This window comes from Protopterus annectens, chromosome 3.part1, assembly GCF_019279795.1.
Source record: "Protopterus annectens isolate FY-2018-M chromosome 3.part1, PAN1.0, whole genome shotgun sequence".
Lineage (NCBI taxonomy): Eukaryota > Metazoa > Chordata > Ceratodontiformes > Protopteridae > Protopterus > Protopterus annectens.
The window spans coordinates 266222948-266241148 of NC_056732.1; positions in this window are offsets into that span (position 1 = coordinate 266222948).

Below are 18201 nucleotides of genomic sequence, written 5' to 3' on the forward strand. Positions count from 1 at the left end.
ATGTTGTTATGCAGTGTCTCTAATTCAGTCTTCATTTTTCCCCAATCGTATGAGAGGTCTGATAGGGACAGAAAGCACATATTCCACTGACTACCTTACAAAGATGATAGAATAATAGGTATGCAGTAGCATGACTCGGCTGACTGATGTGGGTCCCAAAACCTAATTACTTGTCTGTATTGAAGAGTTTCAGTTCCCATGTATCAGCCAGATGGGTGCAGATTGTAAGAGAAACACACAAATAATATGAATAGAACACTGGACAGGCCGCTGATTCCGTACAATCGAACGGCATGCCATAGCCTAATGGGCAGCCATTCCCAATACTGTAGGTATGTAATCCGATGTAATAGATATCAGAAGGTAATATTGTGGTCCTCACTCCCACCCAGAGGTGTGAGTGTCAGATGCAAGCACCAATATCAGTGCATTTGCAAGTGCAGGAGCGGGTGTAAGCCTGTTTGGCCACCAGTATGCGAGTATTACACTGGTAAAGCAATGTAGAGGCTGAGTGTAAGAAGCTGCAACCAGTGGTTAGCATTGCTTAACACTATGCAATCCCACGTACACCTGCTCACAACTTTAATGTGCCTTAATCCCTCTATATCCAATGACCTTGTTCTGCCCTGCAACAAAATAAACAGCCTCTGCAAGGCTTGGAATCAGGACCCTGCACACACAGCTAATGTGATTTACCAATACGCCATGGCAGATATACAGACATTGGACATTACCACAAACATATCATACAGCGCAGTCATTCAACAGTATAGGAATGTATCCCATTATGTAGATGTATGTGTGAGTGTTTATATCCAGCATATATGTATCTACATATATAGAGATATATCAGGAATATACCATATGGCAACAAAGCATTACAAACGAATGAAAAGCGAAACACCAGCGACGCCTGTATTATGTAGTGGTGTTGTCCTATGTAATATCAAGACTTCCTCAGACAAGCATGTGTCATTCATACACGCAAACAGTTGTACATTGGCTGTATACATCACTCTGTGCATGTAATGTACATTAACACAACAGTACCTGCTCAATCATTATGTGAGAACAGTACTCTTGTAATGTGCTGTGTGCAACATCATCATCATGATAAAGGTAAATAGGGTAACCATAGAGGGACCAGTAGTGTTGTGTGTATAATGGGGTCATCCACATCATGTGTCCCTGGACCATTTAGGAGTGATGTGCATACCAGGATCGTGCACCTGAGGGACAGGCGTGAGGATAAGAGGAGTATGTTGTGATGCATATTACAAGGCTTACATGTGTCCAGTGGGCACTTGTGTAAAATGGACAGCTATGTATAGGGCAAATGTTCTCCTAGGAACCGATTGGCCTTATGTTTAAGTAGGGTGAGAGTGGGATGTGGGGGAAGGAGAGTAGGTATGCCCATGGAGGATAGGTAGGCTAGAATCACAGACAAGACAGCATACAGGATCAGTATATGACATATGTGGGGGGATACACCTCAGACGGGGATGGGTGTTTGGCATTCACAAGCCCATGGGAACAGTGGGATGGAGGTCCCCAGCCATGGGCAGCCACCACTGCACCAAAACAGCTGCAAAGGAGGCAGTGCTATGGGCTGTCCAGGAGGGGCAGCCTCACCCTGTAAATGTGACACTCCACCCTTGAGCTTGTGTATCTGGCTTCAGAACCCCTTATTGAGCCCCCAACACACCACGTCTGGGACTGCACGACAGCAGACATGTTCCTGTCTAGCCCTGCTCCCAGGGGGGACATGCCCCATCCTCAGTGGTGGTACCACCAGAAGGTGGTGCAGAGCCAACAGAGGTTGAGGTCCATGGCTGGTCCCCAGATTTGCTGGTGCCTGGTGCCATGGTCAGCTGAAGTGGGACAGGAGGTTCTGCTGGGACCCCCAAACCCATACAGTCTATGGTGTTGCAGTTTAAACACAGATATAGCTTAGTAATAGAAAACAGCATTCAGGATTACTTACAACAGTATGCATAGATATGATCATCAACCCAACACAACAGATGGTATACATTTGCAGAGGGAGCACAACGCATGCATATATACTGCATGTCATCTGTACAATGTGTAGAAGATGTGTAACTGCAACTATGAACAGTTGCCCATTACCGGCTTGTCACTGGGAACCCCAGACAGTGTCTGTCATACCACTGTTTCATGTGACATATGTCCAGTCAGGGATGCAATGGCAGTAACACATCCCTATCACCATGTACTGGCTGCAATCCTCACACTATGCTCCTGCTGTACACAGATGTGTGCTCAGTGTGTAATACAGAAAACAAATGGTTCCACACACTGACCAGTCCACAGATGGCTCTACAGATGGGGGTCCCTCACGAACAGAGCACTGTCATGTCTGTTTTAAAACATGCAGAATAGCCATTACCACACACGTTAAACAAGCAGTAGTCTCAATGCAGCATAGCTACACTTACATCCTGTAGTCATGTCTGGCACATCACCCTCCTGTCTTTAGGCTATTTTGCACTGTGTATGATGTTTGAGGAACATTCAGATATCATCTGTGATGCCATTTCAAAACACCACATCCAGGTACCACTCACAGCGACTGTCATGGCCAAACACCAACATAATGTTCCTAGATAATATACTGTGTTTATCATGTGAATTGCTATGGGAACATCATCACAGCTGTTCCACATGCAATTAGCTAGAGGAGGACTGCAATAGGTGCAGAGGCCATCACCTGATCATGTACATCACTTACAATACACATACTGCTGCTGAGCAGGTGTACACCTCTACATCCACCAGAGAGTGTGTGGGAGGGACAGACAAAGTACATCAGAGAAGGGCTTGGAGACTAAAACATAAGCATCATCTGTCACACGCCTTCCAGTACAGGGGTCAAGCCCCTGACTAGTCATTACTATTTCATGTGCATGCAGTTACTACATGTGCCACAAAGCCGACATGTTGCTGTGCTGCAAGAACACATATGTGTGTGCTGGTGAGAGTCATCTGCAACAGAGATATAGTAGACATACATTAGGTATAGCACACATGGCTGTCCATGTGAATGGATGCCATTGCCGCCACAATCACACTCTCTAATGGACCCGCATTGACACTCTTTGCCAGGGCCACAAATACACTCCCTAACTACTTAGTTTGCCACACTGCAGTAATGCACAGGACTACATGCACCACAGGGGATATCTGGTGGTTCTATGGGCTAGGGCATGTGAACATGTTTGACATCTGTTGGTATGCCAATGAGGGTTATACTGGGAGTGACTGTGGTTGGGAGCATCATAACCCACATGCAGACACACGGTGCCAATACTGACATGCATGTATGCATTGCTTCATGGGTGTGTAGTTGGCTGTGCAAGATGGCTGTACAAGGCTGGGTGAGGGGCAATCCTTGGCATCACGCCACCCGACAATGGTGTGCAGTGTGACACAGGGGTGCAGTGGCTGCAATGTCCCACACAGATGGGTACTGCATGAACTGTCCTGACATCCTGGTTACCATTGCGTATGGCCATAGCTTTGCAATGCATGCCATGTCTGTGTTTGATAGTCCTTGACATGAACATTGCCTGGGATGTGCATGTCCCACAATACTGTACAGTGACATGTACAGGTGTACCTGGGTTGGCAGGCACATGTTTTGTACACAGACTGTTATTCTCCGATATGCCAATACTGGCCTGGTGTGGCGAAACCTGCTTATAGTCAGCAGGTTGACCCTGCACCTGCATTGATAGCATGATACAGGTATTCCCTGGTGTCAGTGGCATCAGTCCATACAGGGCACATGTGTATGGCATTGTATGGCCTCTGTGGATCACATTTGATGGCACCACATATGTTGCAGGCATCCAGTGGGGAACATAGTGAAGACACATTGTCTGCAATTATGTGCCTATTGTACCAGTGTACAGAGTGCCATGTCCTCTGCAGCCCATTGCAATCACACCATGCCTACTATCTGTCATCAATGTGCATGGTACTAGCATCATAGCAGGATATCTTAGGCAAGTGTGTTTGTGTGTGTGACACATGGGTTCAGGACATATACCAGGTACTAGTAGGGTTGCATACTTTGTTCACCAGGCCTTTTGCCAGATGTAGGGGTATAGCTTGCCAAAACAGTCCCATGGCTGACTGACATCTGTACTCCTCGTGAGGTGGCCATTGTGTCAAAAGACAGACACCATATAGAAAAACTACAAAATCCGCTCCCTAACATGTCCAGTGGTTAGACACTGACAGCCACCTCCACACAGGCTCTGACAACCAAACACACACACTTGCCATGTCCTGGATTTGAACCCCTACCTATCATATCACATTGCAGTAATACGCATTTCTGGCATGTGCTACAGCGAATACTGGTATACAACACTCCTAGAGGTGTATTCCTAGGTGGGTGACATCAGCAGGATTGACAAAGATGGTCATGTGATTTGTGCAGAGAGTGCATACTCTACAAAGAATTGTACTTGTCTCATGCAGACAGGCAGACACACACACACACACACACACACACACACACACACACACACACACACACACACACACACACACACACACACACACACACACACACAGTTGGCAAGTCTGGGATTAGAACACTGACCTAACTACTTTATCACACTACAGCATTATGCAGTTACAGAACGTGCTACCAAGATTACTGGGTCACAGCACTCCCAGAGATGTATTTCTAGGTGGGTGACATCATCAGCCTTGCCAAAGTTGGGTATAGGAATTGCATGGAGTGTGAGTAGTCTAAAAGTAGTGTTCTGTCCTCAGGTAGATGGAGACACACACACACACACACACATAGTTGGCAAGTCTGGGATTAGAACACCGACCTAACTACTTTATCACACTACAGCATTACACAGTTACAGAACGTGCTACCAAGATTACTGGGTCACAGCACTCCCAGAGGTGTATTTCTAGGTGGATGACATCATCAGCATTGCCAAAGTTGGGTATAGGAATTGTATGGAGTGTGAGTAGTCTAAAAGTATTGTTCTGTCCTCAGGCAGATGGACACACACACACACACACACACACACACACACACACACACACACACACACACAGTTGACAAGTTTGGGATTAGAACACCAACCTAACTATTTTATCACACTGCAGTATTATGCAGTTACAGAACACGCTACCAAGATTACTGGGTCACAACACTCACAGAGGTGTATTTCTAGGTGGGTGACGTCATTAGCCTTGCCAAAGTTGGCTATAGGAATGGTATGGAGTGTGAGTAGTCTAAAAGCATTGTTCTGTCCTCAGGCAGACGGACACACACACACACACACACACACACACACACACACACACACACACACACACAGTTGGCAAGTCTGGGATTAGAACACCAACCTAACTACTTTATCACACTACAGCATTACACAGTTACAGAATGTGCTACCAAGATTACTGGGTCATAGCACTCTCAGAGGTGTATTTCTAGGTGGGTGACATCATCAGCCTTGCCAAAGTTGGGTATAGGAATTGTACGGAGTGTGGGTAGTCTAAAAGCATTGTTCTGTCCTCAGGCAAATGGAGAGACACACACACACACACACACACACACACACACACACACACACACACACACACACACACACACACCAGTGTTGGGATCAGAACACCTGCCTATCTACAAATCACTATTACAGTACTACATAGTTACGAGTCGCGCCACAGAGACTACACATTTCAAGGCTGTCATTATGACCTTTTAGGAATGTGGACATCAACAGGGATGCTGGCAGTTAAGACGTACATACCTGTGAACCTGTGTGTTTAAAGTAGGAATCCATCCTGAACTGGAGTATGCCCATCTGTGAAATGGATGACTACTATCACTATACAGGGTTACAATAGCTATGCCCATGCACATAGAGGCAAATAACCGACACAAGGTGTCAGTGGACATGCTCACACACTTAGTAGCACAGGGCTGTTTGGAATGCACTATATCTCCAACTACACATGGTTATACTGGGCATGCTCAGACACTTAGTAGCACAGGGCTGTTTGGGATGCACTCTGATTCTAAACACGGAAGGCCACAGTGGCCATGCTATTACAGTTAGATGTACAGAACACATTGTAATGGACTGCAGTGTTAATAGTTGTCATTGTTAGCAGGAGCACTGCACTATATATATCTGACACTGGTCATCTTCACAATGTCTGCTGCTGTCCGTCACCTTAGATGTACCATTCTATACCAAGCACAATACTACCACTCGCAGTGATGTCATGCTAGGAGTGGCAACTGCTTGATCAACACAATGAGCAAAAGTCCTGCTGTAATTACGAGGTCGTCCAGTGTTTGTCATTCTGGGATGTCATGACTGAAAGAAGACAGGCCTTTGTCACAGATCACATGCATCCATGATTCAAGGGAGTGGGGATAATACCTAAGTCACATTCACCCATATAGTGCCATTCCAAGGCAAATGTCCTAAACACAGGATAACACCCTGACACCTAGAGGACAACCATATTGTATGCTTATGCTAACCAGCGCTAGATGTGCAGCGTTTGTAATCACAGCTGCTCACTATAGATCCAACAATGGGGAATACTGACATCTGTGCAGTGAGGAACACCTGGCTGAAGGCTCTGTAGTGCACAATAGCACTACCACCATATACCTCAGAACCAGACATGTGGGCCATAACACAGGTACGGACCGCTCAAGGTGGTGGTGTCCCCACATAAATAAAGGCCACTCACATGTACTGACCAGTACTCCAACAAAAGGCATCACAGATGAGTCAGGTGCAGGTCACAGTGTCAAAAGCTGCATTCTAGGATGTAACCCTCAGACACCACCATGCCCTCGGACCACCAACACACATCTATACACGTGGTATGACATATAATAGTACAACACCATGTGACCTTTGACCGGTGGATTGTACCTAGCTCTACATCAACTGTGCAGAGTACCCATGTACTGACACAGTTGCATCATGTGTTATGCAATGCAATGATACCACTGTTTGTAACCAGGTTAGCTGTACACATACCAGGGTCCCTCGTTTTTTTACAGCTTTAACAGTTGACTGTTGCTGTACACCAGTAAACACCCTCATGTTTGGATATGACATACATGAAACTGCCTGGATATGTACATGCCACACACATACAACATATATGTAAATAGCATAGGTGTTGTTGTCCTTTGTGCCGACAGGTGGCTACAGCCATTACACACATGCACATGGAAGGTAGATCCATGGCTAATAAATGCTAACAGTACATAAGGTGTGTTATCAATGTTGACAGAGGTAACATTTCCTCTTATACTGTTCACCCATGACACCTATCATATCATACAACAATGCATGTGGCGTGTAGGTCATTACACATGTCCACCAAATGCAATGCCTACAAACATGCCCAAATGACAGGAATGTAGGACCTACACACATGTACATTTAGTGGTGTGCGTTCAGATACCATGCGTGTGCAGTTGCTGATGTTTGCAGGTGACGTGTGTCTTAGTACATCATTCAGTTGCAATGCAGCCTAAACATTGCCAACTGTATATGGTGATATGCTGAAAGTACAGTAAGCTGTACTTCAGGTATGGACAGATGTGTGGACATAACTAAGTGGTGGGGCATCTTTGCAGATGGATGTTTGCTGAGGACAGCTCACAGGTGTGTCACAACCATTCCTACAATAACCTGTGTAACTGTTAAGCTATGGTTTTATTAATTGAAGGGGAACACACACAACCTAGACAGCGGTCAGGGTGACACGGAAGGTAAATCACTTGACACCTGTAACAGTTAAGACCTCCCCTGTGCATATATTGTGCATATATCAGCACAGCTGCCAAAGGAAGTGTCAGTACACTTTGTAGCGCGTGCAATACTGCTGTAAGTCTGTCATACATATCATGAGATAGGCAAGTGTTTGATTCACAGTACTGGCATGTGTGGTTGTGTGTGCGTCCATATATGTCACATATGGTGGGGATTACATCTCAGTTGTTAGTTACTCTCCTGTACACTGCTGTAGACATCTGTAGAGACTGCAATGTAGAAAGCAGGACATAGGTAGGGGTGTGTATCTTACACAGGGGTTGGGAGGGTGGCCTAATGGTTAAGGTGTTTGCCTTACAAGCGAAGGTAGGGGGGGTTTCTGGTGGGACAATAATTTGGCTGGCTTAAAAAATGGCTCGCAAGGGCAGTTAGCTTAGTACTAATCTATGAACCTATGAACCTATGAACATGCCAGGTATCTGAATGTGCGTGACATAGGTGTATTCAATAGTGAATGCCACTGTGTGTGTGTGTGTGTGTGTGTGTGTGTGTGTGTGTGTGTGTGTGTGTGTGTGTGTGTGTGTGTGTGTGTGTGTGTGTGTGTGTGTGTGTGTGTGTGTGTGTGTGTGTATGGCTGTCTGGTCCCAGAAGTGAGGATGTATGTTACCATAGTGAACTGATAAGACCCCTCTCCCATCCAGGCAATGCAATCTAATATCCCTGTTGATGTCCTTGATCTTAGGCCATTCTGACTACCTGTACATGTGTAATCTCTGTGGTGCGTCATGTAAGTGGGCAGTACTGTAATGATGATCTGCACATAGACAGGGGTCCTCACCTCAACACTAGCAACTGTGTGTGTGTGTGTGTGTGTGTGTGTGTGTGTGTGTGTGTGTGTGTGTGTGTGTGTGTGTATGTGTGTGTTACTGTGTCGGTGAGTCCATGAGTGTGTGGGTGTGTTACTGCATCTCTGAATACATGTGTGTTAAATACCTGAGTGTGTGGGTGCATTTGTGTGTTCGCATCCTGTCATGGGAATGTGTATTACTGCTTCCCAATGAGGCAACATGCTTTCCACTGGTCTCTACCCTTGTCATCAGCTAGATCACGCTCTTACCTCCCCACTCCATGTAACTGTACCTGTGATGTCACCCAGTATGGATGTCACGTCTCTAGCCACAGTAGCTTAATACACAGCTATCATGCTCTTGGATCAGTAGATGTGTTTGGAACGTGGAACTTTCTAACTGTGATGTGGAAGCTACAAAGTGCATGCTAGTATTTTCATACATACCTGTGAGTAGTCCACATTTACATATGGGACACTAACTGCAAACACTGACATCCACCGGCACATGCAATTAGACCTGAAGGAGGAAGGCAGAACATCAAGACCAACATGCAGTTACTGTTGTTACACATGACACATACTGTTAACAGTACAAAATGCATTCTAAACCTGTAGTACATGGTATATCTACTGCCTGTCAACAGTACACAACAATTGTAATCTACAATTATCATCCTAGTCTGTTCACCCTGTACATCAGACCATATGAGCATGTCCCTGTACCAATGGTGTGGATGACAGGGATGCGGCACAGGCATCATCATATGTTCAGGGGGAAAATGTTTGCCAGAGGCCTAGGTTGCACCACTGGATGACATCATGTGTGTGGGTTAGGGCCTTTGATCTCATTTGGTGTGTGTGGATGTTATGCATGTGTGTGTGTTGCGGTGCCACACATATGTTTCTGGTGTGTGCATGTATGTATGTATGCACAAAATTCTGGCATGTGTCTGGCCTACATAGGGGTATTATTGACAGCTGCAGACTGCACAGACCAGGTTTGACAGTTCACGGTGTCCAGCCACGTGACCAGCACCTGCCAGGGGTTGCACGGGCACTACCAGGCAGAGGTGAAGCTTGGTTACTGTCTGATGACACATGTCCACTGGAACCATGTCCCTGTTGGGACTGTCCAGGACCACGTGCATGTGGCCTGCTGTGTCCTGGTGTGGACAGCACAGCACCAGCTGCACTGCTGCTACCACCACTATGGGAGTGGGCATGTGAGGTAGCATGTTCACATAGACCTGCAACAGATGATGTAGCTGGCCTACATCCACGTGCCTGACGCCTCACTACTACCAGATGTTCCAGCACAGACATCTCATGCTCACAGATTGACATGCCACGGTCAAGGACTCCAATCATGTCACCAAATCATCTATCCAAAACTTCAGCAAGATGATGGTGAACATTTGCCATTATGTCAAGAGAAGGCTAGCAAGTAAGGCTAGTGCCAGGCAAGCAAGCTCGGTTGAACAAAAGAAAAAAATGCCAGCACCAAGGAGGATCTGAATTATTTTACTGAAAGACTGAAACTAGACCGGTTTCAGCACAAGGCTTTATTCAGTAGTAAATTTCCAAACTGTCAAAAATCATCAACTTATATAGCTTCCAGGCATTGAGATAGAATGACATCACTTCCTGTAGTCAACATAAACCAAAAACATGGTTGATAAAAAATAATTGTGATAAAAACCATAAAAAATGTTAACTGAGAAAATGTAATGATAGTATTAAACAGCCCCTGATATTTCATCTATCATCATGAATATTCACATAAAATAGATATATCTGGCATATATTATATACCTATAAATAGAGAACATGATGATTAATTATGCAGAAGTGAAAAACCATCATCAATAATACAGTTGCATTGGGAAAGAAATAATAATAACTAAATAATCATGTCTCAATAGAGGTGAATGAAAAAATGTCTTGTAGGATGGGAGTTGTTTTGAAAAAAACATAGGTCATAATTTGTCATTCAACCCTGGAGGGAAAAGCCCCCCAAGTTTAATAATCCATCTTTTTTCTTTTTTATTCAGAATGTCATGCCACCCTGTTTTAAATAATCTGTTACCAATTATACGATCAATAATAGTAAATGAAAATTTAGCAGTGGAATGTTTAGTGGTATGTCTGTATAGTGCATTAGTTAATCTTTGGTTCCTGATGTCCCCAAGATGTTCAGAGATCCTGATACGGAACTGTCTTGATGTTTGTCCAACATAGAAAGCCTGACATGTACATGTGGCGAGATATATAATCCAGTCTGAACTGCAGTTTCCAAAAAATTCAAGATTATGAATTTGTCCAGTGTTTTTGCTGGTGAAACTAGTGGTTTTAAAAATGTAACTACAAAAGCTGCAGTGGCCGCAAGGAAAGATACCTATGAGTTTATCCCCTGTTTTGGTTTATGTTGACTACAGGAAGTGATGTCATTCTATCTCAATGCCTGGAAGCTATATAAGTTGATGATTTTTGACAGTTTGGAAATTTACTACTGAAGAAAGCCTTGTGCTGAAACCGGTCTAGTTTCAGTCTTTCAATAAAATAATTCAGATCCTCCTTGGTGCTGGCATTTTTTTCTTTTGTTCAACTGAGCTTGCTTGCCTGGCACTAGCCTTACTTGCTAGCCTTCTCTTGACATACTGTCTTTGTATTGCTGGCTGTTGGCGTTTGGAGGATCCACTACTTGCGTCGCCATTTTCTGTGCCTGTTGTCGAGGATTCTTCGCTGGACACTGGCGTTATCCATGGCTATATAACTTCCAATTTTGGATTATTTCTGGCTTTATTCAACGTTTGTAGTTGGGAAATTCGTTTTTTGGATGGGAGACATCATTTTTGGGATATTAGTTTGGTCGTACATTCAGTCATCATACTCTGTACACAGACTTCTGTAGTCAGCGCTTCAGTTTTTGGATTTCCATCATTTTCTTGTTTTTCTCTTCATATTTGGTACTTTGTGGTGAGCGTTTTTCGCTTAGATACTTAATTTTGGATTTATTTTTCAATTGCATATACGTGGTGTTTGTATGTGGATTATACTACTGGTGACATTATATCTAGGGCCAGCAAGATAGCGTGTTTTCCTTATAGTACCATTGGATTATGTCCATCCGGGAAGCCTACATCTCTTCTCAGGTACTGTGTTTTTGTTTCTTAAACAACTAGCTGATGATTGGAACACAGGATTGGTGCTACTAACATTTCTACATGTGCTAATAGTATCTTTGTATTTGGTGCTAGCACGTGGATTATACAACTTGTGACTTTACCTCTAGGGCCAACTAGACAGCGTTTTTTGTTCCTGGAACTGGATTGTGTTTTATCTGGGAAGTTTACATTTTTCAGGTACTGTGTTCTTGTTTTTCAACAACTAGTTCATGATTAGACTATAAGGATTGGCGTTAACAGCATTTTTTTCGCCAGATGTCCACGCTTTGATTTGGATTACTGACATTATTTCTTGGTTATTACTTTTCTATTTTTGGACAACTACAGGCTGCAATAAGCTGTCATATTATTTGACTATGTTACACTCATAGTAGGATGGTCGCTATCGATAAATGGTATTATTGTCATGGGTTTATCATTATGGACCTATGGGGCCCTGTTTAATACATGTTGGGCGGATCATTGTTTTATATTTTGTTGATTATTATTGGATCATTGAACTGTTAATGAACAAACATCTGTCATTGGAATTGGGGCATATACCCTTCATTTTGGGATATTCCAAAACAGTTTGATTACAGTATTATAGTATAGTCTTTTCTCACCAGGTATCCTTGACTGATGTTCTAATACATTTGACATTCATTTTTTATTTTTTGTATGTAATAATCAGAATATTCCATGACTTTATAACAGTTTCATGAGGAGGAATAAGCTTTTTGTATTTTGATAATTAGGAATTCATACCTGTTTTCTCTTCTAGCTTATGTTATTTCTTCCCATTTATGATTTATGATTATTCTAGCCTTTGATAGCTGTTCATTACCAGTTTTATATAGATACAGGTTTATTTCAGTAATGTTTGGTAACATTCATACAACATATATAACATTATTTTGTATATGAGAATTGTTCTATTGATATCTCATAGTGTTTGATTGGTCTTAATATTTTTTTCATTAGACCAGTGTACAGTTGGTCTGGCTCAGTCTATTGGATACTAATAACAATAGTATTCATATACTGATTACATTAGCTGAATTATTACCTTTGCCATTACTCCTGGGACCCCCAGTTTTATACATAGACTCAATAATTAATACCACCTATATCTTAGAATAGGTAATTTAATGCTTAACTATTATATTTTTATTTTTCCAAATATACAATGGAGTTTTGATGTTTCTACTTTGGATTGAATAGTGTTTACACTGACACTTTTCTCAACACAATTGAATTACAAGTTTTTCAGTTAGATGTCTATAACTGCATTCACTATTCATATTTATCCTGTTTATTGCAAATTCTTTGCATTTATTGTGGGTACCTTTGTGGTTTATTGAATGGGTCTAATTGTCATTCATTACATGACATAGCTATACTTTTTCTTTTTATTACATTGAACGTATTTTAGATTTTAAGTTTTCCACACGACCCTGCTCATGATATTCAGCATATGATCAAAAACTTTTTATCAGATTCCACATTTTAGTATTCAGACTGCGGTATTTTTACTAACTGGGATATACAGACCTGATTTTGTATTATTATCACTTCAGTGCCTAAGCCTGTACCCCTTTGTGATTCTATTTACAATTGGCTTATATATAACTACCTTGAATATTTTGCTCTGACAATTTAGTTTTTTCAGCCCTTTTCTTTTCATCAGTTCAAGCAACTTATTGTCATGGATCTTCAAAAATTATTGTCTGGTTTATGCTCCGATAAGGATGATCTAAAATTTTTTGGAATTGGCACTAGCTCCACTGAAACTAATAATTTGGAATTAACAGATCCAGTTGACGGTTGCAAAAACTTATTTCACAAGTTGGGTAAACAAATTAAAATGTTAAGAACAAGCATCTGGCACCACAAACTGTTCAAAGCATATCAGGTGCAGAATATATCCCCTCGGGGATTGAGATGTAAAATCCAACCACTGGTTGGTACACCGGATGATGCTTTGCTTAAGGAGTGGCAAATAGCACAACAGGAGGCCGCAATGGCCAGAGTTAATATACTGGCATCATTCTATGAGCGAACTGTACAGACAAATATCTCAGAAGTAGAAAAAACTTGCAACAACCTCAAGCAGTTTGAGGAAAATAGTAATTTCCACCATTGTCTGAGCAAATGCTCCAAAGAGATATCTGCTTTGGAAAATAATCTTAAAAGTAAAAAACTGCACAAATTTGCCTGGGACAAGGAGGATTATGAGTGGGGCAGACAATTTGAATCACAGAGAGGTGTCAGGTTTGCTCAAGGCACCAAGAACGCCTCTTCTATATGCAAAAAGAGGCCTAGGTCAATCTTGAAAAAGACAGGATCAGGTACTACTACTTCTGGTGAGGAATCCTCTACTACAGACACAGAAATAACAAGTATTGGTGAATCTCCAAATGCTAAAAGGGGTAGAACAACCGGGGTCCCTTTAGGGGTAGGAAACACAGGGCAGGCAGGAAACATAGGGGCAACAAGCTTAGAAGAACTGTTCATGTCAATAGTGAAATAAATGAACAATGTACTAATGTTCTTAATATTTCAAAGCAAGCTTTATCTGATGACCAATATTCCTTACTTAATAAAGGCCTTGGTTTTATTCCCGGATTCTTTATTGATGAGAGTTCATTAGTATCTGACACTTTAGAGTTTTGTAGAAAGATTAACCTCAAATTATTTTTCAAACAACAGGATAAATCTGATGACACTCAAAGATCATCTGATTTCAGATTTCATAAATCAACATTTAATCCTCCTATGGACAAACACGTTGCTGTTTTCCAGCAGGCTGTCATTAAGGATATACACTTTCATCTAACCTCAGAAGAAAATTTGAGGCACAATCTTTCCAAGAAAGAACAACTAGCTCTCACACAACTGAAGAATAATACAGAGATTGTTATTATTCCTTCTGATAAAGGGGGTGCAGTTGTTGTCATGGACACCGATTATTATCGGGATGAAGGTTATAGGCAACTATCCAACCATCATCATTACATGAAAATGGACATCGACCCCACACCTAGTTTTCAATTGGAAATTAACAATTTCTTGGAGCAAGCGGTTGAAGCGGGAATTATTTCAGATAAAACCAAAGTACATCTGATGGTTCAAGACCCTGCCAAACAACACCTTTACTTACTACCTAAAATTCATAAATCTATTCATTATCCACCTGGCAGACCCATAGTATCTGGCATTGGGTCTCTCACTGAACCTCTATCCGTCTTTCTTCCTGAAAAATTGAAACCACTGTTATCATTTATTCGAGCCAGAATCCAGGACACCACTGAATTCCTGCAGATTATCTCAGAGTCTCAATTGGATCCGGAATGGTTAATGTGCACCCTTGATGTAACATCCTTATATACCAGTATTCTGCATTGGGCAGGTTTAATGGTCTTGGAGTTCTGGTTAAATAGATCCAACATGTACCCTCCGGGAATGAATACATTACTAGTATGTATGGCTGAACACATTCTTACCAAAAATGTGTTCTACTTTCAACAAGATTGTTACTGGCAACTTCAAGGTACGGCCATGGGTGCTTCATTTGCACCTATTTATGCAGATCTTTTTATGAGTTACATTGAAGAACACATCATTTATGATCCAATGCACAATATATATATATATATATATATATATATATATATATATATATATATATATATACCAGAAATTGATATATGGAGAAGATACCTTGACGACTGCTGGTTAGTATGGAAGGGAGGTACAGAATATCTCCAGGAATTTATTGAGCATCTCAATGGGAACATCTGGGGTATTGAATTTACTGTGGAATATCATCAAAAGGAAATACATTTTTTGGATGTTCATCTATAAAGGCAATCAGATAATACACTTAAAACCTTTGTTCACAGGAAATTTCCACAATACAATACCCTTCTACATGCAGAAAGCTTTCAGCCCAAACATATTATCAAAAATATACCTAAATCTCAATTTTTGCGTATTAAAAGAATATGTTTTTCTGAGGATGATCTCACAACATATCAGGCGGATTTAACCAGCAGATTTTTGTCTAGGGGCTACTCTCCACAGATCATTAACTCTGCAGTGAACTTCAGCAATAACAAACCCAGGGACTCTCTTTTACAATATCATACTGGTAAGAGAGACACAGACACTGATTTATGTAGATTTGTTACCACATATGGCAGAAATAGTAGGAACCTGATTAATATTATCAATAATCATTGGAATATATTGAACTCACATCCACTTTTGGAAGGTTACCTAGGGGAACGATGCTATTTTTCATATAGGAAGGGCAAAACGCTTGGTGCCCTTTTTTCACACTATAAAAGAACGAGCTCTCACAATGACACCCTCACACAAAGGACACTTACAGGGGATAAACTCATAGGTATCTTTCCTTGCGGCCACTGCAGCTTTTGTAGTTACATTTTTAAAACCACTAGTTTCACCAGCAAAAACACTGGACAAATTCATAATATTGAATTTTTTGGAAACTGCAGTTCAGACTGGATTATATATCTCGCCACATGTACATGTCAGGCTTTCTATGTTGGACAAACATAAAGACAGTTCCGTATCAGAATCTCTGAACATCTTGGGGACATCAGGAACCAAAGATTAACTAATGCACTATACAGACATACCACTAAACATTCCACTGCTAAATTTTCATTTACTATTATTGATCGTATAATTGGTAACAGATTATTTAAAACAGGGTGGCATGACATTCTGAATAAAAAAGAAAAAAGATGGATTATTAAACTTGGGGGGCTTTTCCCTCCAGGGTTGAATGACAAATTATGACCTATGTTTTTTCCAAAACATCTCCCATCCTACAAGACATTTTTTCATTCACCTCTATTGAGACATGATTATTTAGTTATTATTATTTCTTTCCCAATGCAACTGTATTATTGATGATGGTTTTTCACTTCTGCATAATTAATCATCATGTTCTCTATTTATAGGTATATAATATATGCCAGATATATCTATTTTATGTGAATATTCATGATGATAAATGAAATATCAGGGGCTGTTTAATACTGTCATTACATTTCCTCAGTTGACATTTTTTATGGTTTTTATCACAATTATTTTTTATCAACCATGTTTTTGGTTTATGCTGACTACAGGAAGTGATGTCATTCTATCTCAATGTCTGGAAGCTATATAAGTGGATGATTTTTGACAGTTTGGAAATTTACTGCTGAAGAAAGCCTTGTGCTGAAACCGGTCTAGTTTCAGTCTTTCAATAAAATAATTCAGATCCTCCTTGGTGCTGGCATTTTTTTCTTTTGTTCAACCGAACATTTGCCATTGTCTGGATGCTGTTGTTTAAAGAATGGATAGTAGCCTTCTGAAGCCTCTGACCTTCTCTGTTGTGCCATTCAGCACATGCCTGTGCCTCCATTACAGCCTGAAACATGCATCTGGTGACACCAGCTGCTGTGCTCTGTCTTGCAGGGGCATGTTGGCCAGAGGTCCTCCTAGAAGCAGCACTGGCCACATGCCTGTGTGGGGCATCACCAGTCAGTTGGCTGACACCATGGTGTGCAGACACACCTTCCATAGCCTCCACAATTTCCTCTTCCAAGCTACCACACGCCAACTGTCCTTCCTCTATGGCCACTGGTGATGGGATACGTGTTGGCATGAGAACTGTGTGCAGGGATGAGGTTGGATATAGGTGGAATGCCAACCAATGGCACAGATTCAGCCCCTGATAACCCTGCCTGTGTCTCAATCATATGTTCATCATCACTGCTAGAGTCTGTGGGGACACTAACATCAGATGGACCACAGGAGGAGAATGAACCTACATCAACACCTGTGAGGGGCAGACAAGAACTGTACATTACAATCTATACAATAGACACAGACACACACACACACACACACACACACACACACACACACACACACACACACACACACACACACACACACACACACACACACACACACACACACACACACACACACACACACACACACACACACACACACACATAGACACACACAGACACACACACAGACACAGACACGCACATACACACAGACACAGACACACACACCCACACACACACACACACACACACACACACACACACACACACACACACACACACACACACACACACACACACACACACACACACACACACACAGACACACACACAGACACACACAGCCATGCTATGGCACCCAACATGCATGTGATATGACAGAAGGCATGCAACATGCATGTGATACGGCAGATGACTTGCAGCTCAGACAATAATAGTGGTAGTTATCATACATCCCTGGGTTGCACACAACAGCATGCATGTGTCATAGCAGAAGGTAT